A 26,089-nucleotide genomic window follows, 5' to 3' on the forward strand; every position below is an offset into this window, starting at 1 on the left:
CCCTACTTCCACATATACGCAAGTAGGAAAGTAAAATACATCGGGGTAGAAACTTTAAATACGATACATATGTTACATATCGCCACGCACGCCAGAGTGAGAGCAATAATTCTAGCACAAGATCTCCTCTATCACACTAAACCGATGACCTGTAGGGGCTTTTGAAGCATTGCCTATAGAAAATATAGAGTACTGAAGTTTGTTGCCATTTCAAAGGTGCACACAAATTTAAGGTTTGACATGTTGGGTATTTATTTACTCGGCGCAACCTTGTCTTTTATATTTTACCAAAAAGTGTGGGTAATTTATTGCACTTGTTTGCCTTAAAATTTACTTTAGTGTATTTTTTACTGAAATTTTGTTTCCTAGACCATTGTGGTAATATGTGACATAAAAAATTGGAAATACCACTTTTATTCTCTAGGGTGTCTGCTTTCAGGAAATATATAATGTCTGGGGGTTTTGTGTAATCTTCGGGTCTAAAATAATTTTTTAAATGTGCAAAAAAATGCAAAACTGGTTCTGGCAGCAATAGGGTTAAGCAATTGGGAGAACAGAGGCTACTTTGGGGTCAGCAGTGATGTAGATTGGAGACCTTTTGTAGTGAATTACACAGGTAAGTAAGCCAAAAACATCAGTCCCTGGGTCTAATTTTTTGGCCTCAGTAGTGGGTGATCATAACTGCTGCAGAGAACAGGACTCGCATAGTGACTTAACTGTCGTTCTATGCAGCATTCTCCTGTGAGCAGGGGCGGACTGACAACTCATGGGGCCCCCGGGCAATAGGGGATCATGGGGCCCCTGTGTCCTTGCCCAAACTCAAAAAAGTCTATGAAAAAGGTACCAGGGGCATCTTATGGGGCCCCCTACTGACCCCGGGCCCTCGGACAGTGCCCGAGTTTCCAAATGGTCAGTCCGCCCCTGCCAGTGAGCCCCAGTTCACAAGATGACTCATCTCCCAGGGGGTGTGTCCATGACAGCCAGGGCTCACAGGAAGAGGGTGGAGTGCTTCTGGCCATCATTCAACTCAGAACAGGAGCTGCAAGCAGCTGCTGACAGGTAGATTTCTGTGGTGGACACCACCAGAGAAAAGACGATTACTGCAGCGGAAGCTATGTTCCTTTTTTAATCATGTATAATTAACAAATAAACATAAAATGGAGTTCTGCTTTAAGCCTGTACATGCTTTTGATGGTGTCTATGTTACCTCACTGAAAATGATAATATATTGCTTGCAGTTGTGAGGCTCATTTTACAACTGTTTATAACTGAACTATGCAATGTTTACAGACACAGCATAAAATAGTTTTTGTATTTCCCACGAGTTAACACGCAAAATCTGAAGATTCTTGATTGAGCACAATGGAAACTTGCAACTGTACAGGCGTAATGGAACTAAGCAGAGCATTCTGGTGTTTGGGCTCAGCATATCAGTACAGCCAGAAAAGTAATAAATGTATTGAACTTTGTGTTTTGAAAATGTTTCAGAGGTACTGTAGTATTGCACTATTCTATTTTTGTTGACTGTTACTATGTCAGTACTAGGAGGTTAGGTTGTCCTATAAAACTATGGTAAAATAAAAAAAAAAAAAAAAGTTCTTTCCTTCAGCATGACAGAATGTCTCTAAGACAGGCCATACATGATTCATTTTCTTTCATTCAACCAGCAGGTTGAATGAAAGAAAATGACTTGATTCCCCCAGCCACACGATGTGGATAAGGGAATACCTCCAGCGGAACTATTGTATTTTTACAGGGGGTGGGACTTCCCCGCCATGAGAATACACTCACCAGCACTGCCGGCTATAGCTGGTGACACTGATCGAGCAAACATTTTCAACAGGCTCGTTGTGTACAAGTCGATGGATAGATTGACTTATGTACAACCAGCCTGCTCACACATGGTTCAAAGTTCAGCCAGTTCCAGATGAACCGTCCAAATTACGATCTACCTATGGCCAGCTTAAAGTGGTTGTAAAGGCTTAAGGTTTTTTTACCTTCATGCATTCTATGCATGAGGGCAAAAAGACTTTGTGTGTTGCTCCCCCCTCAGCCCCCCTAATACTTACCCTGAGCCCCATTGTGATCCAGCGATGTCCAGAGACTTTCCCTCTTCAATGGCCATTGGCTCCTGCTTCTGTCAACCTCAGCCAGTGAGCCAATGAGAAGAGAGGGGGGCGAGCCGTGGTTGTGTGTGTGTGAATGGACACACAAAGCAGCAGCTCAGGAGCGAGCCTGCTTAGGTGCCCCAATAGCAAACTTCTTGCTCTGGGGGCGCTCAGCAGGAGCGAGGGGCCAGGAGCACCGGCCGGGGACCTGAGAAGAAGAGGATCAGGATTGCTCTGTGCAAAACCACTGCACAGAACAGGTATGTATAACATGTTTGTTTGTTTTTAATTGCCTTTAATATCATTTTAAAAGGTACCAGGAGGCCCCTGAAGCTGTCAAAGCATTATATTTATGAATGAACTATTATTTAAAATTCAAGTCCAGCCAAAACCTTTTTTTTTTTAGTTTTGGATGAGAGAAGAGGGATAGAACCTCTGTCAGATTTTTATTGTTGTCTGTGTCCCCACTGGCAGGATTCACCCTGGTAATTATTATAACGAGACAGAAAGTGAAGGACATCTACACATTTTGAGTTGTCACAGTAACAGGTGGTGATGGCGAATGTTCCAATGGGTAAACCTGTTCTGGTGACCACTGTCTAAAGGGAATATCCCCTTGTTTTGGAGAAACAAAAGACTTGACATTAAATTTAAGCACTCGTTACTCTACCCAAAGCTAACAAAATTAAAACATTGATTTTACATACATGTTAACATAATTGTTTACAAACACACTAAGGGGTCTATTTATACAAAAGTGGTTGGATGACTGTGACAATCATTTGCCAACATGTTACGACAAGACCAGCCCACTCGCTCCCAGCTTTGACAGCTAGTGGGGCATCTTTTCACCCTTAATAGCCATTAAATTTAAAAAAGTCCTCTGTGAATGAGAGACTACAAGTCCCTGCAGTCTTAGCAGCTGTCAGCTTGTGGTCCTCAATGAACTACCACTGTGCTGTGGAGCGTCATGGTAGTTCATGGATTCTTCCTGTTAGTATATCTGCTTGCTCGTGCATCCCATACAGGCAAGCAGATACACTGACAGATCTGCAGGAGACCTGCATGGCACCAGCAATCTTCTGATTGCTGGTGCAATACTTTACAGGCTAATATAACAAATGCACAATTTTTTTACCTGCAAAAAATGTGCATTTATTAGTTTGGGAAAAAGGTGAACTTATCCTTTAATACAGTTATTTCCCATGATCGGCAGTTCCATATAGTGGCCATTAAATGGTATTTTTTCTGAAAGGTCTCAATCAGAAAAAAAAAGAGACATTATGGCCATTAGAGCTGACCATTATAGGAAATCACCGTATTAAAGTGGTTGTAAAGCTTAGATTTTTTTTCTATTAAATATCAAACATGTTATACTTACCTAAATAAAATGGGACTAAGCGAGCACTTAATAATGGAAGCAGCTGATACACTAAAAAGGAAACCGTATACCTTCTAAAATAACTAGTACAATTGTAAAAAGTGCAGAGCTAATAATAGGACTGGATAAACAACTGGATATTATCCAAATAAAGTGCTTAGTAATAACAAAACAAAGTGCTTAATATCCAGATAAAGTGCTTAGTAAATAACCACCATAGGAAATAATTGATATTCCAGTCAATGAATAAATAATTGTCATAAATGTCCAGATATATGATATTATTATTATACAGTATTTATATAGCACCAACAGCTTGCTCAGAGCTGCACATTATAATGAGAGACAGTACAGGAACAATACAATACAATACACGAGGGGTTCAAGGGCCCTGCTCCTTGGAGCTTACAATCTAGGAGGGAGGGGAGAGTGGTACAGGAGGAAATAGCTGTGGGGGATGGAGTGGTGGGAAGAGCTTAGGAGATCAGCAATTAGGTGAGTGCGGGGTAGGGTTCTCTGAAAAGTTGGGTTTTCAGGGTGCGCCTAAAGGTGAGGAGGGTAGGTGACAGTCTGATGGATTGGGGTAGTGAGTTCCAGAGGATGGGAGAAGCCCTGGAGAAGTCCTGAAGACAGGCATGGGAGGATGAGACCAGGGAACTAGAGAGTAGGATGTCTTGTGAGGAGTGGAGAGTGCGTTTTGGGTGGTAGATGGATATCAGGTCAGTGATGTAGTTTGGGGCAGTGTTATGAACAGCTTTGTGTGTCAATGTTAATATTTTGAATTTTATGCGTTGGGCAATCGGAAGCCAGTGGAGGGATTGGGATTGGCAGGGGGGGTGGCGGATATGGTGCGGTTGGTAAGGTGGAGGAGTCTGGCTGCAGAATTCAGGATAGACTGAAGCAGGGATAGCCTGTGTTGGGGTAGGCTGGCGAGTTACAGTAGTCGAGTCGTGATATGATAAGGGAGTGAATGAGTTGCTTTGTAGTTTCTGGAGTAAGGAACGTGCATATTTTGGAGATGTTGAGGAGGTGGAGTCTGCATGAATTTGTCAGCGATTGGATCTGGGGCTGGAAAGACAGATTTGAGTCTAGAATAACGCCTAGTACTCTGGCTTGCGGGCTGGTGCTGATGGTGGCGTTGTTGGTCGTGATGGAGAGGTCGGGGGGGGGGCGTGGGCTGGGGGTAAAACTAGGAGTTTGGTTTTGGCAAGGTGTAATTTGAGGAAGTGGAGTGACATCCAGTCTGATATGTCGCTCAGAAGGCTAGTGATTCGGGCGGAGACTAAAGGGGTGAGGCGAGGGGTAGAGAGATAGATTTGAGTGTCATAGGCATAGAGATGGTAGTTGAAGCCGTGGGAGTGTTGACCAAGTTGACCAAGGGAGGAGGTGTAAATGGAGAAGAGAAGGGGCCCGAGGACAGAACCTTGGGGGACCCACACAGAGAGGGGGAGTGAGGGGGAGGTGGCAGCGTTATAGGTAACACTGAAGGATAGGAAGTGAGCCAGGAGAGAGCGGAGTCTCTGAGGCCAAAAGAGTATAGTTTTTTGAGGAGGAGGAGGAGGTGGTCGACCGTGTCGAAAGCCGCAGAGAGGTCGAGGAGTAGTATCACTGAGTAGTGGCCATTGGTTTTGGCGGTTAGCAGGTCGTTGGTGAGTTTGAGTAGGGTGGTTTTGGTGGAGTGTAGGGGATGGAAGCCAGATTGTAGGGGATCAAGGAGGTTGTTGTCAGTGAGGTGGGAGCTTAGGCGAATATAGGCTAAGCGCTCAAGGAGTTTGGATGAAAATGGCAGCAGGGAGATGGGTCTAAGGTTGTTTATGTCAGTGGGATCCAGTGATGTGCACGTGCTTCAGAGGAGAGGGGAATGTGCCAGTAAAGAGGGAGAGATTAAAGATTTGAGTGAGGGAGAGTAGGATGGAGGAAGAGGGTGATCGTAGGCGTTGTGTGGGGACAGGGTCAAGGGGGCAGGTGGTAAGACGAGCTTCAGAGAAGACCTTAGTGACCTCTTCAGTGGTAGCAGGGTCGAAGGAGTGGAGTGTTGTGGGGGTTTTAGTGTGAGGAATGTTGGACGGGGCGGAGGTCTGGATAGTGGCGAGGTCGAAGGAGAGGAGTGTTGAGGGGGTTTTCGTGTGAGGGATGCTAGGTGGGGCGGAAGTCTGAGCAGTGGTGATGTCTCTGCAAATTGCGTCAATCATGCTTTGGAAGTGGTTAGCAATCCTGTGGGCGGTGAGTGAGGTACTGGGTGGAGGTGGGGGCGGAGAGAGCAGAGAGTTGATATATAACACAGTCCCCAGACTCCAGAAGAGGGATATCCATACCAGGTTGTATTTCATCCCACCTTAAAGGGGACCTCTGGCTGACTACAACATATTAATACACTGCGCATTTAAAATGTGCATCTGGTGAGTGTGCATTTTTACAATACCCAGCACGTCACCGGAATATTTGTTTATATGCCACTGGGATAACAAGATTTATTAGTTCATATCCGAATCACTTGCACTTATTGAGACTGTTTTATATATCATATATCTGGACATTTATGATAATTATTTATTCATTGATTGGAATATCAATTATTTCCTAGGATGTTATACTTACCTGCTCTGAGCAATGGTTTTGTACAGAGCAGCTCCGATACTCCTCTCTTGGGGTCCCCTAGTGGTGCTCCTGGCCCCTCCTCTCTGCCAAGTGTCCCCAGAGCAAGCTGCTTGCTCTGGGGGCATTTGTGCATGCTTGCTCCCGAGCTGGCCCTGCATGTCCATAAGATATAAAGAGCGTGGCTTAGCCCGGCCCCCTCTCTCTCCTCAATGACTGTGATTGACAGCAGCAGGAGCTGGTGGATTATGATGGGGCTCAGGTGGGGGTGGGGGGCACTGAGCTGCACGCAGAAAGTTTTTTTATTTTAATGCATAGAATTCATGAAGGCAAAAAACCTTCAGCCTTTAGAACCACTTTAAGTGAAATTTTGTCAGAATTTGTCATAGCTAGGAGGAATGGTTGTCACATTTGTCCAACCTTTTTTTTAGACCCCTTAACAGCTTTAGGACTGCCCACAGTAGATTTACTGCTGCAGGGCGGCCCCTGTGTGAAAAATTACATATATAAACGTGATTCTGCATTTCCTGGCAGGGGGAGCGCGCAAGCGACCTACCCGTGCCTCCGATCACAACCCCGGGTGTCAATCTCCGGTTCCAGTCCGGTGATTACCAGTCGGCACCCGGTGATTACCAGCGATCACCAACAGTGAAGAGTGCTGCATTGTTTACTAACAGCCCTCCTCCCTGTCAGTTTGGGCACACTGCTCCAGATGGCTGAGCAGAGTTATCCCGATCAGTGTGCTTACTGTGAAGCACACACTGCCCGCCCTCCAGTAAAACACTCCCAGCACACAGTTAACCCTGGGTATCTACTTTTCAAAAAAAGGGGTTATTTGAGGGTGTTTGCACTGTCCTGGTATTTTAGCAGCTCAAGATATGTGATGGGCAGTCAGAAAGTAAAAGCTGTGCAAATTCCATTACCTATACCATAGTTTGTAGACGCTATAACTGTCACACAAAACAATCAATATACACTTATTGGGATTTTGGGAATAAAGGGCGTAAATTTAGTTTGTGTACAGTATTGCATGACCGCGCAATTATCAGTTGAAATAGTGCGCCGCCAAATAGCAAAAAGAGGCCTGGTCATTAAGGGGGGTAAATCCTCAGGATAGCAAGTGGTTAAAGTGTAGTATAGCCAAAACTTTTTTTTGGTTTGTATAGAGTAGTAATAGGTTAAAAGCCCTGTCAGGTTTTCTCTTTACTGTGAGTGTCCCATTGGGAAAATTTTCTTTACTTCCTATCCTGGAGACGCAGCAGAAAGAGAGAGGAAATCCCTGAAAAGTTAGGAGAATTCCCCTTTTATACTGTTGTCACCAAGACAAATATCCCAATTGGAAAATTGCCCCTCACTTCTTAGTGACAACTGTAAAACATAGACATAGAGAGGGCTAACCTATCCAGCAAGAACACAGATGACAATCAAAACCTGACAGGAGTTCTGATTCCTCCCTAATCTGCCCAAACGTTTTTTTTTTAGGTTTTGGCCATACATACACTTGAAATACAGTATGGAACAAAGTTGCTGTGCCAATCTTCCTTACCTCTACTACCTTCTCTTCCGTACACTGCATTACAGCCTTATTTTATTACAGGTATTTCACCATCAATTTACACATACAGTATATTGTACAATCACTAGGGGCGGACTGACAACTCATGGGGCCCCCGGGCAATAGGGGATCATGGGGCCCCTGTGTCCTTGCCCAAACTCAAAAAAGCCTATGAAAAAGATACCAGGGGCATCTCATGGGGCCCCCTACTGACCCTGGGCCCCCAGTTTCCAAATGGTCAGTCCGCCCCTGACAATCACATTAGTTCCTGCCCTCAAGGAGCTTACAATCTAAGGTCCCTATCTCACATTCATACTGTACATATACTAGGGACAATTTAGACAGCAGCCAATTAACCTACCAGCATATCTTTGGAGTGTGGGAGGAAACTGGAGTACCCAGAGGAAACCCATACAAGCACAAGGAGAATATGCAAACTCCAGGCAGGTGGTGCCGTAGTTGGGATTGCAAACCAACAACCCTAGTGCTGCCAGCTGAAAGTGCTAACCATTTAGCCACTGTGTCTTAGAATCATCTAGTGTCTAGCAGTGGTATATTCAGCGCCTACGGTGTTATATTACTACATGTTTGATTCCCTATTACAGTAATACTGAAAATACTGTATGTATAAAAACTCATGGCTGGTGATCATCCCTAATTATTGAAATGTTTTTAGAGATACATGGAGAAAGAACAGATCAGGAAATATGGACTGACTAAAGTGTTCATTCCCCAATAGTAAAGGTTTGTGCACCTGTATATGAGGTTAAATGTGAAAGCAGAACTCTACACCAAACATTGTATTTTTAATGTAGCAGATATAAGAAGCGCCACAGAAAATGCAAAATAAATCAAATAATAAGCAGCACCTCTAACCAAAAAAGGTAAAATAGTGTACAAATAAAAAATGCGCTAATTATTCACAAAACATGCAAGGATAAATAAAAAAAATAAATGAATTCATAAATATAAACATAAGTCCAGCTTATGCTGGGTAGGGTTTTTTTGGGTTTTGATCCCAGCTGAGACTGTATTGCTGTACCTTCAAAAGAAAATCTTCCCCACGTGTAGTCTTGCTGTGACAGCCACAGGAGCAGCTATGAGATGAACTTCCTGCATCCCTTCTAAATGATGTGTACCCATATATTCCTATAATGGAAGAGGTGGGGATGTCATTATGATGGTGTCACTGCCTTCTTTGTCAGTTGTTCAAAGGAAGACTGTACAGACAGGAACCAGGATGCTTACAGACAAGATCTGGCTGTCACAGATAGGACTTCATCTGAAGAGAGCTATACACATAAAAACCGACACAAGATCAAACCCTGTTTTGCTTTATCTGAAGCTAAGGAAAAATCTGGGTAAAGCTTCACTGTAAAATGCACTTATTATTATTATTATTATTAATATTTTACTTTGGAGCACTCACCCATTTAGATAACAATTTTCAAAGGTAAAGTCAATTTTCTACAGGCTGTCAGTGTCCCATGCTCAAGTCACATAGCACATAAGAGGCAGCAGCTAAGGATCATGAGAATCCTACCGATGGAATGATAATGAACCTACAGAGGTTGTTATTTTGTGATACCTCTGAAGAACATTAATAAGTTTGATGGGAAAACTGTGTATGATCAGCTACTAAGGGATGAGTCTGGGGAGGAAGCGAGGCCCTGGGAAGTTTGCTCTGCTTCTGGACAGCCTCCAAATGAAAGACCTTTCACCCCATAGTGTTAAACATGAGAATTCCAAAACACACCAGTACTAACATAAAGGTTTACTTTCATCTTCGGAAACATTTGCGGTGTAGCTCCATCAGTATTAACATACAGAACAACCAACATACCATTGCTATAACAATTCATTGCAATGATGAAAAAAAAAATCGAATGCTGAAAAAAAGTCTTACAAAAACTCAATCAACAGCTTTATAAACTTGTAGATCTTTCTGCTTCAGATGTGACTAATATTGGAGTAGCATGCCAATCGCTAGATGAATTATATTGCTGTGATCTCATATATGTGGGCAGCATAGTGGCTAAGTGGTTAGCACCTCTGCCTAGGAACACTAGGGTTGTTGGTTTGAATCTTAACCATGACATTACCTGCCTGGAGTTTGCATGTTCTTCCTGTGCCTGTGTAGGTTTCCTTTGGGTACTCTGGTTTGCTTCCATAATCCAAAGATATGCTGGTAGGTGAATTGACCCTAGTATGTCAATGAATGTGAGTTAGGGACCATAGACTGTAAGCTCCCATAGGGCAGGGACTGATGTGAATGTACAAAATATGTATGTAAATTGACAGTGCTATATAAGTACCTGTAATAAATAAATAATATAAAAAAGGGACATGGCAGCTAATGAACCATGTATGGATCAGGAAGGAATATCATCATGGCCATTGCTAGACACACAACCAGGTTCTCTTGCTAGCATAGTCAGGTCTAGCAACAAGTAAGTAGTAATTAATACCAGGTATCTGTTTAGCTACAATTTACCACCAAAGTGAGGGGGTTCTACACTGCTGACTATCAATGTAAAGAGGAACTTTTCTCACTGACCACCAATAAAAGAAGGTACTGAGGTTAGAGTGCATTACACTGACCGCCAATGTCAAATGGCATTTCTCCACTGACCACCAATGTAATGGTGAACTTCATCACTGACCAACAATGTAAAATGACATTTCTTCACTGACCGCCAATGTAATGGGAAACTTCATCACTGACCAACAATGTAAAATGGCATTTCTCCACTGACCACCAATGTAATGTGGAACTTCCCCACTGACCTACAATGTAAAATGGCATTTCTCCACTGACCACCAATGTAATGTGGAACTTCACCACTGACCAACAATGTAAAATTAAATTTCTTCACTGACTGCCAATGTAATGGGGAACTCCACCACTGGCCTACAATGTAAAATGGCATTTCTCCACTGACCACCAATGTAATGTAGAACTTCACCACTGACCAACAATGTAAAATGGCATTTCTCCACTCACCACCAATGTAACGGGGAACTTCACCACTGACCAACAATGTAAAATGACATTTCTTCACTGACCAGCAATGTAATGTGGAACTTTACCACTGACCAACAATGTAAAATGGCATTTCTTCACTGACTGCCAATGTAATGGGGAACTCCACCACTGACCTGCAATGTAAAATGGCATTTCTTCACTGACTGCCAATGTAATGGGGAACTCCACCACTGATCTACAATGTAAAATGGCATTTCTCCACTGACCACCAATGTAATGGGAAACTTCATCACTGACCAACAATGTAAAATGGCATTTCTCCACTGCCCACCAATGTAATGGGAAACTTCATCACTGACCAACAATGTAAAATGGCATTTCTCCACTGAACAACAATGTAATGGGAAACTTGATCACTGACCAACTATGTAAAATTACATTTCTCCATTAACTGCCAATGCGATAGGGAAATTCACCACTGACCTACAATGTGATAGGGTACTTCTCCACTTACTGCCAGTGTAAGGGAGGACTTCTCCTTTGGATCATCAGTGTAATGGGAAACCTTACCACTAGGCATCAATGTAAGGTGGCACTTCACCACTTACCTCCAATGTAAGGGTCACTTCTCCCACTGACCATCAATGTAAGGGTGGACTTCACTACTGGTCACCAATGTAAGGAGCACTTCATCACTGGTGGGATGTAACAATTGACCACCAATATATAGGAACACTTTACCACTGACCACCACAATAAGTGGGCACTTCTGCACAATCAATGACAGGGGTACTAAACCGACAATAAAAGTAGGCAACCTATTTACTCAAGGGGCACAACGGCAACACAGAGTGAAATTTCATTACTGACCACTAATATATGGTAGAGGGAAGCACTGATAATATGACCACTAATATACTATAAGGGGGAACTTCTCAACTTATAGTTGTTATAATGTAAAGGAGAAGATCCTGAATGACCATTAATGTAAAGGGTACTTCTCCACTAATCCCCTGTTAGACGGTACAACAGTAACTTCTCAGCACAGTGCATTCCCCAGGCACACTCATGATCACTGTAAGCTCTGCTCTATATAACCCTTAACACTTCACTTTGGAAGTTGTGCTATACATAACATACCCCATACGTTATAAAGTTCATTATCTTAACTGGTTACTAAGTTGTCCCCAACTTTCTTTTATGAAGTTCTTTAAGGCGGGCCCCAAAAAGTGTCAACTCTTTATATATATTCTGTATGCAGAGAAAAGAGTATTGTGTGTTAATATTCTGTATACAAAAAAGTAGAGTATTATTGTGTAGCAATTCTCTTTTGACCTGAGGTTAAGTGTGTCTGTGTGATTTTGACTTGTGACAGTACTAGGACTGTGGGATATGCATGCAGCATATACACTGCATAATACACTGCCTACTAGTAGGCTATTAAACAATGCCCCTTCAAAGCCTGCCATCCATGGGTCAAATTCCGAAAGAATTCTCTTTTCGAAAATCTTTTCTAAGAATTTTTGTTCGAATTTCGCACCATTAGTGTGTTACAGAAACAGCCGATTTTCGTGTGACCATCGAAATTGAGTGATTGGGCATGTTGGAATTTTTTTTTTAAATTCTTGGCCATGAAAATTCTTTTCTGTAACTGCATGAGGTGAAATTGAAGGCTTGGCTGTTTGAATTTCAAAATCAATGGTGGCACCATCGGATAACAAAACTCACAAAGTTTCTGATTTTCTAAAGAAAATTTGTTTGGAATTCAACCAATGTATGGCCTGCATAAGTCCCTCCCACTGTTTAGTGTGATGTGGCCACGTATGCTGGTTATTGCAGCTTTGTTCTTGGGTATACTCGAGGTCTATCACAATCCTTGTAATTCCCCTAAATATCATGTTGGAATCACAAGGCTACCAGTACTGTTTAGGGATTATTTTTCCCAGTTGCTCTATTCTGTCTAATGCTATTCTCACCAATGGATGGACTAGCAAAAAATGTTTTCAACTGATAAAGAATTACAAAATGACTTCTTTTTAATGAGCTGTACTATTTTAACACCTCGTGTCTGCTCATCACATATAACAAATGTTTCTTTTTGTACTACGCATTGAATAAAATATCATTGTATTACTATTTGCTGTGCTGTATCATATTTTGTGAGCAAACAGCTAATTTACATGTCATCTTTTATTATTCTATCAACACTTTAGTTCTATACAACCCTTTGCCTAGAATTTATATTATTTTGTGCTCTGCCACTTCAGCTTTTATCTGTCAATATACCTGAAGCAGAAACCCAGTGTTATGAAAGCTTGTATTCTTAATATCTTAGTTAGCTGCTCCAAGGTATCACTTTGACAATTTTTGCTTTCTCTGTCTCTGCATGAATTTTACAAATTCAAGGTTTAAAAAATGTTCTCACGCTGCAACAAATTTGCATAACTATTTGCAGTAAACAGGAATGAAGCTTTGGTAACATGAAGATTCTGAAACTTCAAATCAGTTAAAAAAATATTTTTCACTGCTGATTACTCTGCAAGGGGGGCATGAAATTATTAAGTAAAAACAATTTCTACACTAGAGCTCTGAAATAAGAAGCAGCAGTCTGGGCACAGTTACATTCTTTAAAATAAGTTATTCCCAATTGTCAGAGTGACTGGAGCATCATCATTCAGATGAGAATTTACAGCAGAATATAGGAGGCATTTAATCCAGGACACAGCAAAATAATTAACTGCAACAATTTTCTAACCTACTTTTTCTGTTTATGTAATGTAAAAAGTTTACAGCAAATGTACATTATGTAGTGCCTACTAACTTTGTAGCTACCAGAAATATAAAAAAAATCTATAACAATAGTAAATGCAGGACTTACTCCAGGGTGCTTCTTCACCTGCTTTGCAAATGCTGAGAACCTCTGCCACATTCTGTCTCAGTAAGATCTCTGCTTTGTGCCTCTGACTTCTGACAGCAACAAGTCTCACTTCAAGTCTTGTTAGACAGGGATATTTAAGGATGGGGTGATAACAGAGGGAGGTGGGTGTATATAGTATATTTGCTGCCTTCCTCTCCCTTATCCCTCCTCCTACACCTCTTAACATAATTTTGTTAATAAATTTGAAGGCAATGTAATTCAATTATTTGCCTACTATTTCATTCTTAGCGTAGTTCATGGTACACATAGCCCCTGGTCTCCCTGTATGTATTGATCTTTCTCTTCCTATTGCAGGGATCATTAATTACTTTGCTGTAATTTCTGTGGTCTACTGTACGTGCATTCTGTAGTATCACAGACGGAGAACATCACTTGACCCCCTATCGCTCAGCTTTACTTTGATCAGTTCTTGAGGAAGTTAGATTTTTTAAAATGCCTGGATAGCTTAACCTGTTGCTCACCATATGATTCTGCTCACATACTGAAGAAAGTACATATGTTAGAGCTTATTGCTGGAAAGATCAATATGAGAAAATATAATCTGAAATTGGGAGCTTATGGAACGTGCAGCACCTTAGAGCAGACTTGGGGAGTCCATACACTGTGCAAGGATAGTGTCATGGTCAGAGGTCAGACTCGGAGACCAGTAGCTATACCCGCAGACCAACCAACAGGATAGGTAAACAAGCAGGTCACCCTGGGAGATGACGCAGGCTCACCTGAGGTGCGGGGTCTGAGCACTAACCGATATTCACCAGAGCTCCTGATGGTGGAGATGGATTTTGCTGTGTGTTAGTACCAGGTCACAGTTCTCAGGATCACCCCACCAGGAAGTGAACAATCCAGGAACCAGTAACAGATATGGCAGGTAGGGATCTAGCAGAAGCGTAGTCAGTAAACAAGCCAAGGGTCGGTAACAAGTGGTAGCAGGTTGAGATGAGGCAGAATCGTAGTCAAGGAACAAGCCAAGGGTCGGTAACAAGTGGTAGCAGGTTGGGATGAGGCAGAATCGTAGTCAAGGAACAAGCCAAGGGTCGGTAACAAGTGGTAGCATGTTGAGATGAGGCAAAATCGTAGTCAAGGAACAAGCCAAGGGTCGGTAACAAGTGGTAGCAGGTTGGGATGAGGCAGAATCGTAGTCAAGGAACAAGCCAAGGGTCGGTAACAAGTGGTAGCATGTTGAGATGAGGCAAAATCATAGTCAAGGAACAAGCCAAGGGTCGGTAACAAGTGGTAGCAGGTTGGGATGAGGCAGAATCGTAGTCAAGGAACAAGCCAAAGGTCGGTAACAAGTGGTAGCAGGTTGAGATGAGTCAGAATCGTAGTCACGGAACAAGCCAAAGGTCGGTAACAAATGATAGCAGGTTGAGATGAGGCAAAATCGTAGTCAAGGAAAAAGTCAAAGGTCGGTAACAAGTGGTAGCAGGTTGAGATGAGGCAGAATCGTAGTCAAGGAACAAGCCAAAGGTCAGTAACAAGTAGTAGCATGTTGAGATGAGGCAGAATCATAGTCAAGGAACAAGCCAAGGGTCGGTAACAAGTGGTAGCATGTTGAGATGAGGCAGAATCATAGTCAAGGAACAAGCCAAGGGTCGGTAACAAGTGGTAGCAGGTTGGGATGAGGCAGAATCGTAGTCAAGGAACAAGCCAAGGGTCGGTAACAAGTGGTAGCAGGTTGAGATGAGGCAGAATCGTAGTCAATAAACAAGCCAAAGGTCGGTAACAAGTGGTAGCAGGTTGAGATGAGGCAGAATCGTAGTCAAGGAACAAGCCAAAGGTCGATAGAGAAGGTATGGATGGCAGCAGGAGAGACAAGAACGAGATACTGGCTGGAGAAGGCACAATAATCTGGCAAACAGGAAGTGCAGAGACATGGCTTAAGTCAGGAAGTTCATGGGAGGAGCAAGGAGTTCAAGGTTCAGCAGAAAACAAGGCACAAGGCAGGATTGTCCAATAGATCAGGCAGGAGTGTTGTCCAGCATCCCAGATAGCTCAGTGAGAAGAGTTAATGCCAGACACTGTAGAGGTTCCAGGTTCAAGTCCAGGCCCTGGCAAATAGAAGGAGAAAAGGGTTCAACAATCTTTGTGCAATAAAGGGTTAGATAAGCTTTTCCAAAAAATGCCTATGTGGGTAAGGGATACCTGTGATTAACACCCTTGCTAAAAGTGTAGACCATTTATGTACCTCCTGAAGTCTCACTGAATATCTCCCTGAGAGGGCATCATACCATTGTGCTTGGTTGCTAGGACATTTCCAAGACACTCCCAGCTGCTCTCTCTTCCCTGTAGAAGTAGCCCTGAGCTCATCGATGCTGAGTCAGAGGAGATAGTGGACCACACATGTGCAGGGGTTTAAGAGCTTGCATCTGTGATGATGAGGGTGAGCAGTAATGTCTTACAGAGTACTAGCAATGTCCTACCAAAAAAGGCAGGGCAGATTGATGCCATCTCTGGGAGTTTTTCACTCAGGCTCTGTGAGGTACGTAAATGACCTACACCTACAGCAAAAGCATTATCCAACTTTAGTCAAAGCTGCACAGTTTGTTTTTATCTACTGATGCCCCATTCCAGTATAGGCAGCTTTTTTTTTGGTAAAGGTAAGCCAAACCTTTAAACAAAGCAAACCATCTATTTGAAAGAGACTAAAGTTCACTTACAAACACTGTGGAAAGAGTCAGTGGTAAGAGCCTGCAGCAAAGTAATGACATTGAGAAGCCCCCTGTGACTAGAGGCAGGTATGCATGTGTCTGGGTTTGCAGCTGCAGATAGATGATAGATCCATGGAGCGATGGTGAGTGGTGGAGGTGTCCTGGCTTCTGGAAACTCTTCTGGGTTGACAATGCATTTCAGAGAGCTCCTCATCTTTTTCATGCCTGTATGATAGCTGGGGTTGTTTGCAGGAGCTTAGTGACACATAAATTATACATTAGGGGATTTCAGAATAAAATAAATGAAACCAGTTTTTAATTGCAAAATGGTAGAGTAAATATGTTAATCACTTATAGGCAAAGGTTTATGATAAAGCCTCCAACTAAAAATTGTCCCTTGCAGTGGGGCTATGCCTGCACTTCAAAGGTTAATTGCTTGCTTAGGTCTAGGAGAACAATAAAAGATTTGGAGTATTTGGTAATTAAGTGTTTCTCTTCACCCCTAGACAAAAAACAAAGTCAAGCCTTGCAGTGTGGGCACAGATCAACTGCAAGGGATTAATGAAAATTTTTCTGGAATAGAGCTTTAAAAATTATATTTAAAAAAAAAAAAAAATATATATATATATATAAACTATATTGCCAAAAGTATTGGGATACCTGCCTTTACATGCACATGAACTTTAAAGGCATCCCAGTCTTAATCTGTAGGGTTCAATTTTGAGCTGGCCCACCCTTTGCAGCTATAACAGCTTCAACTCTTCTGGGAAGGCTGTCCACAAGGTTTAGGAGTGTGTCTATGGGAATGTTTGACCATTCTCCCAGAAGCGCATTTGTGAGGTCAGGCACTGATATCAGATGAAAAAAGGCCTGGCTCGCAGTCTCTGCTCTAATTCATCCCAAAAGTGTTCTATCGAGTTGAGGTCAGGACTCTGTGTAGGCCAGTCAAGCTCCTCCACCCAAACTCACTCATCCAGGTCTTTACGGACCTTGCTTTGTGCACTGGTGCGCAGTCAAGTTGGAACAGGAAGGGCCATCTCCAAACTGTTCTCACAAAGTTTGGAGCATGAAATTGTCAAAAATGTCTTAATATGCTGACACCTTAAGAGTTCCCTTCACTAGAACTAAGGGGCCAAACCCAACCCCTGAAAAACAACCCCACAATGTAATCCCCCCTCCACCAAACCTTACATTTGGCACAATGCAGTCAGGCAAGTACCGTTGGATACAAAGAAAAACAAACAGAGGGCGCACAGGCCTAGTGCATTATCATAAAAAATATTTATTGGAAGGATAAAAAGTAAATATCATACTCACAATTGACATACAGGTCAAACGCACATCACACTAAACAGCGGTGTCCAATCAACACTGCATATAAGTTCATAAATGGAACCCTGGACTTCCAACAGGCTAACACATTTTGAGGCCTCTTCCTCAGAGTCAACAAATTGAGAGTCTGTACCTTTCTTATACAAGTGAAACTCAAAAAATTAGAATATCGTGCAAAAGTTAATTTATTTCAGTAATGCAACTTAAAAGGTGAAACAAATATATGAGATAGACTCATTACATGCAAAGTAAGAAAGTTCAAGCCGTGATTTGTCATAATTGTGATGATTATGGCTTACAGCTCATGAAAACCCCAAATTCACAATCTCAGAAAATTAGAATATTGTGAAAAGGTGCAATATTCTAGGCTCTAATCAGCTAATTAAGCCATAACACCTGCAAAGGGTTCTTGAGCCTTTAAATGGTCTCTCAGTCTGGTTCAGTAGGAATCACAATCATGGGAAAGACGGCTAACTTGACAGTTGTGCAGGAAACCATCATTGACACCCCCCATAAGGAGGGAAAGCCTCAAAAGGTAATTGCAAAAGAAGTTGGATGTTCCCAAAGTGCTGTATCAAAGCACATTAATAGAAATTTATGTGGAAGGGAAAAGTGTGGAAGAAAAGTGCACAAGCAGCAGGGATAACCGCAGCCTGGAGAGGATTGTCAGGAAAAGGCCATTCAAAAGTGTTGGGGACTTTCACAAGGAGTGGACTGAGGCTGGAGTCAGTGCATCAAGAGTCACCACACACAGACGGATCCTGGACATGGGCTTCAAATGTCGTATTCCTCTTGTCAAGCCGCTCCTGAACAACAAACAATGTCAGAAGCGTCTTACCTGGGCTAAAGAAAAACAGACCTGGTCTGTTGCTCAGTGGTCCAAAATCCTCTTTTCTGATGAGAGCAACTTTTGCATCTCATTTGGAAACCAAGGACCCAGAGTATGGAGGAAGAATGGAGAGGCACACACTACAAGATGCTTGAAGTCCAGTGTGAAGTTTCTACAGTCTGTGTTGATTTGTTGAGCCATGTCATCTGCTGGTGTTGGTCCATTGTGCTTCATTAAGTCCAGGGTCAACGCAGCCATCCAGCAGGAAATTTTGGAGCACTTCATGTTTCCTTCCACAGATTAGCTTTATGGGGATGCTGACTTCATTTTCCAGCAGGACTTGGCATCTGCCCACACTGCCAAAAGCACCAAAACGTGGTTCAATGACCGTGGGATTTGTTATGGACCTGCAGTAACCTCTAGTGTTCCACAGACCGGAATTCCCCAAGGCACGGAATCTAAGCCCCAACCTGCTTGTTCACCAGGGCCCCTGATGGTGGGAATGGACTTGGAGCAGGCCAAAACCAGGTCGCAGCCCCTGGGTGCACCCAGCTGTGGTAGAAGCACTTGCCGGAGGTGTATAGCAGGTGAGAGCCTGATGTAAGGAGGTAGAAAGAGCAGGGTCGGGCAGGCCGGGTCGGTAGCGGTGGAGACAGCACGGTACAAAACAGTAGACAGAAAAATAAACTGGTCACAAGCTGGGTTTGGTAACAGGAGATCAAAACGTGCAGGATCAGACAGGAGAATGGTCAGGCAAGCCAGGGATCAGAGCAGGAGACAGTCAGAAAATCAAGGTCAGGCAGGGTCGGCAACAAGCAATCTAATTCAGGAACACAGGATACAGATAAGACCATATGGCAATTAGAGCACAGACCTGACCTGTTTAAATAGGGTACCCTGTGCCCTGATTGGTGCCAGGCGTGTGTCCGCGATCGTGAGTGCGCATGTGCGACCCCGCTGCTGTCGCGGGTGCCCAGGTCCCAATGCTTGCACGCTAGTGAGGCCGGTCATACCACGCATGCGCAGACTCGTGCGCGATCGAGGAAAGATCTGGGGTCCCTGACAGGATTACTGTGCTTGACTGGCCAGCAAACTCGCCTGATCTGAACCCCATGGAGACTCTATGGGGCATTGCCAAGAGAAAGATGAGAGACCGAACAATGCAGAAGAGCTGAAGGCCGCTATTGAAGCATCCTGGTCTTCCATAACACCTCAGCAGTGCCACAGGCTGATAGCTTCCATGCCACGCCCCATTGAGGAAGTAATTTCTGCAAAAGTACATATGCATGCTTCTACTTTTCAGAGGTCCGATATTGTTCTATGTACAATCCTTGTTTTATTGATTGCATGTAATATTCTAATTTTCTAAGATTGTGTATTTGGGGTTTTCATGAGCTGTAAGCCATAATCATCACAATTATGACAAATCACGACTTGAACTGTCTTGCTTTGCATGTAATGAGTCGATCTCACATATTAGTTTCACCTTTTAAGTTGGATTACTGAAATAAATTAACTTTTGCACGATATTCTAATTTTTGAGTTTCACCTGTATATGCTAGCTAATGTAGATTCTAAAAACACATGTGGGCCATCCCTGGTGAGCCCAGGGGCAGAGACTGATGTCACATGAGCTGTTCTTACATGCCATCATAAATTGAATGTTAACATAGATGCAAACATCATTTGAGCAATACCACATTGAATAAGTAATAAAATGACCGCAAAATACATAAAACACCTAGATGGCATAGAAGATATACACACACAAAAAAAAATAAAAACAAATAAGTATATATATATCTCATAGGGACAAAAAAAATCTATTTACATAAGAATGTTCAAACCCATCCTGATCTAAATATGTATCAGCAATAACTCATCCATCTGTATCTGCGTTTCATGATAAATGGATGATGAAACAAGTGTTCATAATAATACTACTGATAGGGGCACCCATACTGATCAGCAGCTAGTAATATTATATAGGGAGACTGTGTGGGAGAAAAGAACTTTCTTGTACACAAGAGAAAGGATCAATAAGGATGTGCAAATGACTGAACTTACATGGCTGTGTGTGTATTGAGACACTAATGAAGGATCTCTTAGACCTCTCAAGATGGATGGAAAACACTGTAGGGGTGTTGGTGGAGTGGAATATGGGTCACTGCTGGAGAGGCTGGAACGCATGTCAGCGCGTGCGGTCCATAGACACGCTGCACACACATTGGCCGGTGCACTCCAGCCTAATGACCGCTGCCTCTCCCAACAAGGAAGAGCGGACGTGTGTGCACTTCACTGGGAGCCAATGGGCTTGCACCATGAAGTCACATGACTGAAGGATGTCCCGAGGAAGGCGGGTACCAATGCACTCCACCGAGAGCCAATGGGAGCATGTCTGAGTCACACAATAATGACCCATCTGGTTTGAAATGATTCGGGATCAAATCCATCACAGGCCACTTATGTAGTGGCAGAAAATTCCAGAGGTTGTGTAGGAGAGTGACCTATTGGATTTTCACCTTGGGTTTCTTGGCTGTTAGGGGACCTAATGAGGATCTAGAAATAAATGAGTTGTCAACTGCTCCTCTGTGTTCTCAAGAGTCCCCTACATTTACACCACCTCCCCTCATATACATCCACCCTCTCCATTCCCCTGCTCCTTTCATTCATTCACTTTTTTCCTCTGTTTGTTTCCATTCTCCATATCATTTAGCAACTACATGTTGTGATATACATGCGCGTGCATCAATGCGCTTATAGGTTCACATGTGTGTCATTGCGGGAATGCATTCATACATCCATGTGTGATGATGCACCTGGAACCAGTTTGCTGTGCAGGACAGACTGGGGAGCAACCAAACAATACTGTGGTGAGAGTAAATCTGTGTGATCTTGGACTGGGAGACACTCCGTGTGAACACCCTGGGGTTTATTTACTAAAGCTGGAGAGTGCAAAATCAGACTCACTTCTGCATAGAAACCAATCAGCTTCCAGGTTTCATTGCCAAAGCTTCATTGAACAAGCTGAGGTTAGAAGCTGATTGGTTTCTATGCAGAAGGGAGTCTGATTTTGGACTCTCCAGCTTTAGTAAATAAACCCCCCTGTGTCTGAGCAGTGATAGGCTGTATCCATACAGGTAGATAGGAATCTGTGTTTTGCAGTTAGATGCCCAGTGTGGCAAGACTTTATTTTCTGTTTCTGTTTTCTGATACTGCTGTCATGCTGAGCCTCTTTCACCATGCTCTGACTCATCCAGGGGGTCAAGCACAACCCGCTACTGGGCTAAACGCTAACATGTGGTGGAGGTTTGCGGGGCAGGTGAAGAATTCTCAGCATACCCTGGGTGGTTGTCCGAGATTGAGCACGACATTATTACCCCCCCCAGGGGAAAGGGTCAAGTTAAAATCCTATCGTATTCCAGAAGCTTGGCGAAAGGCAATTCGCCAAGAAATAAAAAATATGCTTGAACTGGGGGTTATAGAGGAATCAAATAGTGACTGGTCCAGTCCTATTGTGTTAGTGCCCAAACCAGATGGAAGTTGGCGCTTTTGAAATGACTTCCGCCAACTGAATAAAATCACTAAGTTTGACACTTATCCCATGCCCAGCATAGATGAACTGATTGATCGTCTAGGGAGAGCCCGGTATATGAAAAAACTGAACCTGACCAAAGGGTATTGGCAGATTCCTCTTTCGGAATCAGCCAAGGAAATAATGGCATTTGTAACTCCAGAGGGTTCTTTCCAATATTGGAGGATGCCGTTTGGGTTGCAGAATGCTCCAGTCACATTTCAACGGGTGATGGATAAGACCCTCCGGCCCCATTGAGCCTATGCTGTGGCATACTTAGATGATGTGGCCATCCATAGTGAAGATTGGGACTCACATTTACCGAAAGTCCAGGCAGTATTAGATGCTATCTGGAAAGCTGGGCTTACAGCCAATCCAAAATGTACCATTGGGTTAGAGGAAGCCAAGTATCTGGGATATACCATTGGGAGAGGTCTGATAAAGCCCCAGGTAAACAAAGTTGAAGCTATACAAAGCTTGCCATGCCCCACCAAGAAGCAGTTATGAACGTTTTTGGGAATTGCTGGTTATTACTGGCGGTTTATTCCTCATTTTGCCTCACAGGCTGCTCCCTTGACCAATTTGACAAAATGGAAAGAGTCTGTCATGGTCAAGTGGATCCCTGAAGCAGAAGCAGCTTTTGAGGGTCTAAAACAGGCCTTATGTAGACAGCGAGTGTTGTACTCCCCTGATTTTTCAAGGGACTTTGTGGTCCAGACCCATGCCTCCATCTTCATCTGGGCTACAACTTTTGGGCGATCAAAAGGTTAACTGTGTGCTGTTTTACCTTGGAGACCTGCTGTTTTGTATTTCAGAGAAATATACAGCAGCATGTCCTTGCTGGCAGGAGAGAGACCTGTGTTGTTTACACACAGGTCTCTCCCCTTCCTGTCAGCTCTGCACGGCAATTGTCGGGTGCCAGTGAGTAATCTCTGTCCAGGACCCGGTGATTGAAATACTTAGCCGTCAATGGCAGCGTGGGTAGGGTGGTGCGCACATGTGCGTGCTCCCTAATGGGAGATGCAAATCATGTATATATACAGTAAGTGATTTTGCGCAGCCCTGCCGCCATGTAGCAGTAGTTCCACTATAGGGCGGTGGGAAAACGGATAATTGAGAAAGTTTAGTTGAATAGAATACTGATTGCCCATTTCATGTAATCTTTTGTAGCCCTGATGAAGATGAACCCATTGAACCCAAAAAATGCATTAATTAGAAACTCTTCTGCACTTGGCAAACAGTTTAGTACCTTCCTCCTTGCATCTGTAGTGTGCTCTATTGCTTCAGTCAGTTAGTGTAATTTTTAAAGTGTGAAATGGGGGGATATACAGTAGAGTAAAGTGAATTTACTCATCCAATCATGTGCAGGGGAATTTTAAATAGCATTTCTTGCTGCTTCAAATAAACAGAGTTTTACTGAATTGAAAGTAATTTTTATTTGACACCACAGTGAAAAATGCCCTCTGATTACCAATAAGACCAACCAATCAAATTTGGCTATGCACTTGCAAAGGTCGTGTTCACATCAATACAGAAAATTCTGATTTTCTACACTGAAATAAATTTAAAGGGTTCCTTTGAAGACAAAAATTCAAGATCCTCTCCTGTACTGCTTGCGGGTTGGCTGCTGCTACCAGTCCTATCAGCTGGGATGCTCCATCCCTGCCATACAGGTGGTCCTCACTAAGGGGCCCAGTGAGTTCTGAGTTTCCCTCCTTTACAGCTCCAGACACACACGGCACGCTCCATTTCACTAGGCCTCCTGGCTGCCTTCCTCCTATAGCCTCACATCTTCCTACTCCGCCTTCCATTCCAACTGACTTCTCACACTCCTCCTACTAAGGAGGCTCTTACACTTTTAAGGGAGTCCCAGCCCCTTGCCAAGCCTTCTGTTGGGAATTGGCTGAGGTCACTCAAGAATGCAGGCAGCCACTCCTCAGAACCACCTACTGCCTCCAAGGCCCTTCTCTGAAAGCCTCAGAGCAGAGGGAAATTCCAGAGGGGTGGCCTGCAGAATCTCTCAACCCTGACCACAATTTGACCCCCTCTGGCTATCACACCTGAGCGGCTAACTAGCTCTTAACTAATCATTAGGGGCTAGCTCCCCCTAGCTGCACTAGGAGGGCGTTACAACTAAATAGGACTTCTAATTAAAAAGAAAAATGCTTCTGAACCTTACACAACTGTCTTGTTTTCATCCTTAAGACATGAGCCAAACAACCACTTAAAGGGAACAACCACCTATACCAGACCTGATATTCCACAGTGGCTTCCAGAATAAACAATTTAGAACCCCACACTGCTCCATAAAAAAGGAAAATGAAAGTGAACCCAGTCACTTGGTAAATATATACCCACATATTTCTATTCCTAAAATTAAAGCGAACCCAGTCACTTGGTAAATAAATAGTCACCTATTCCTATTTCAAGAAGTACCTTATTGACATGATGGGCTGCTTTCAGACATCAGAAGGGCTCCTAGAAGACCAATGGGGTCATGCACATTACTAATTCAATGCCCTTCATTCTGTAAAGCGAATGCATTTGTTACAGAGAGGAACTATCTGGCTAGCTGCACTTTATCAGAGCAGCATTATCATACACTGATTCATCACACAGACAGATTGTGCTGCGGATTTTGGATGCTCTGCAGCGTAAGTTTATTTACTGCTCTTCTAATATATATATTTTTTATAGATTCCATGTCATCTTGGCTAGTAAAGTATTCAGGCATTTTCCAGGTTCAACAAAATAATTCAGTTCTTATTCTTTTTACTAACAAGACAATTTTAAAACTTTAAACATATACGTAGGTCAATTATAGATAAGACATTTAAAACTCAATATATCAAAATCTGAGCCTTGTATAGTAGTTCACTGGGATCTCGCTTGCTGTTCAACTGCTTTCCATAGGACTCAGTACTACAATTTCAGATTTTACCTGCAGATAAAAATTTTTATAATGGCATGACCTGTCTGATATACTGACTGTACAGAGGTTACCGGAACTTTCTTCAATAGGAATAGCGACAGCAACAAAAAAACACATTTTAATAAAAGAGAGCAAGTTTAGAACTTCAGTTGGGTTTTATTAATGTTGTTGTCTTCATGTCTTTATTGAACCCTTTCAACTTAAGCTGGCCATAGATGGATTGTTTTTTTTTTTTTTTCAGCCAGCCATTTGATAAAAAAAAAACAGTTGGAATTCCCCATTCACACATTCCAGGTGGATGGGGGAATCCTCTCAACTGTGCTATTGTGTTCTGACAGCAGGGACTCCTCTGTTGTCAGAATACACTGATCATCCCACAGCTGATTGGCTGCAAGCACTGATCGGATGAAAATATAACAGCAATTCCAGTCGAGCAGGGTCGATCATAAGATTGACTCCTCTCAAAAGGGAACAGCCATAGATAGATCGAAATTAGGCCAGTCCCTGCTGAACTGGATGAATTTTGATACATCTATGGCATGCTTTATAGTTTGTACTGGTGTCACAAGGACAGTAAGTACGGAAAAATTCTTCAATAGAGTCAAAGACAGTAACATACTATAGATTTTGTTTCTGTGTATATTCAAATCCCACACAAAAATGTTTAGGCTGAAGTGGAACTATGGGCAAAGTAAAAAATTACATTGATGATGCGGTCTGTTAATAGAATTAACACGAGTTTTTGTCCCACTTCCAGCATAAATGCATTACATGTTCATCCTTCCAGTAGATCTTTTATGTATCCACCTATTTTAACAAGTTTGTAATTCTGTTTGTTCAACAAGGAAATTGAATAGCGAATAGGTCACCTCAAGGACAGGGTGGGCCAGGGGCAGACTGACAACTCATGGGGCCCCCGGGCAATAGGAAATCATGGGGCCCCTATGTCCTCGCCCACACTCAAACTACACCAAAAAAAGCCTATGAAAGGTACCAGGGGCATCTCATGGGACCCCTACTGACCCTGGGCCCTCCAGCAGTGCCCGAGTTTGCCTAAATGGTCAGTCCACCCCTGGGGTGGGCTTAGATGGATATATAGTTTTAGAGGGACTTTAACCTTCTCTTGACAGTGTAATAAAAATGTTCAGTGACAGGATAAGTGGGCTATAACATTGAGCTGCGGCACATATGCGTGCAAAACAGTCTGAGCT

The 26,089-nt window shown here is 43.0% G+C and overlaps 1 long non-coding RNA gene across 1 annotated transcript in view; it reads right to left on the reverse strand.

Annotated features, from left to right (window-relative positions):
* Positions 1–13,628, reverse strand: part of LOC149473395 (uncharacterized) — a 70,889-nt gene extending 57,261 nt beyond the window's left edge. The window contains exon 1 of the long non-coding RNA XR_016313279.1: positions 13,504–13,628. This is a non-coding gene — a long non-coding RNA (uncharacterized LOC149473395). The remainder of the gene's footprint in view (positions 1–13,503) is intronic.
* Positions 13,629–26,089: the final 12,461 nt, after the last annotated feature.

This window comes from Staurois parvus, unplaced genomic scaffold (genome assembly GCF_062004578.1).
Source record: "Staurois parvus isolate SC_StPar_1 unplaced genomic scaffold, SC_StPar_1.0 ptg000017l, whole genome shotgun sequence".
Taxonomy (NCBI): domain Eukaryota; kingdom Metazoa; phylum Chordata; class Amphibia; order Anura; family Ranidae; genus Staurois; species Staurois parvus.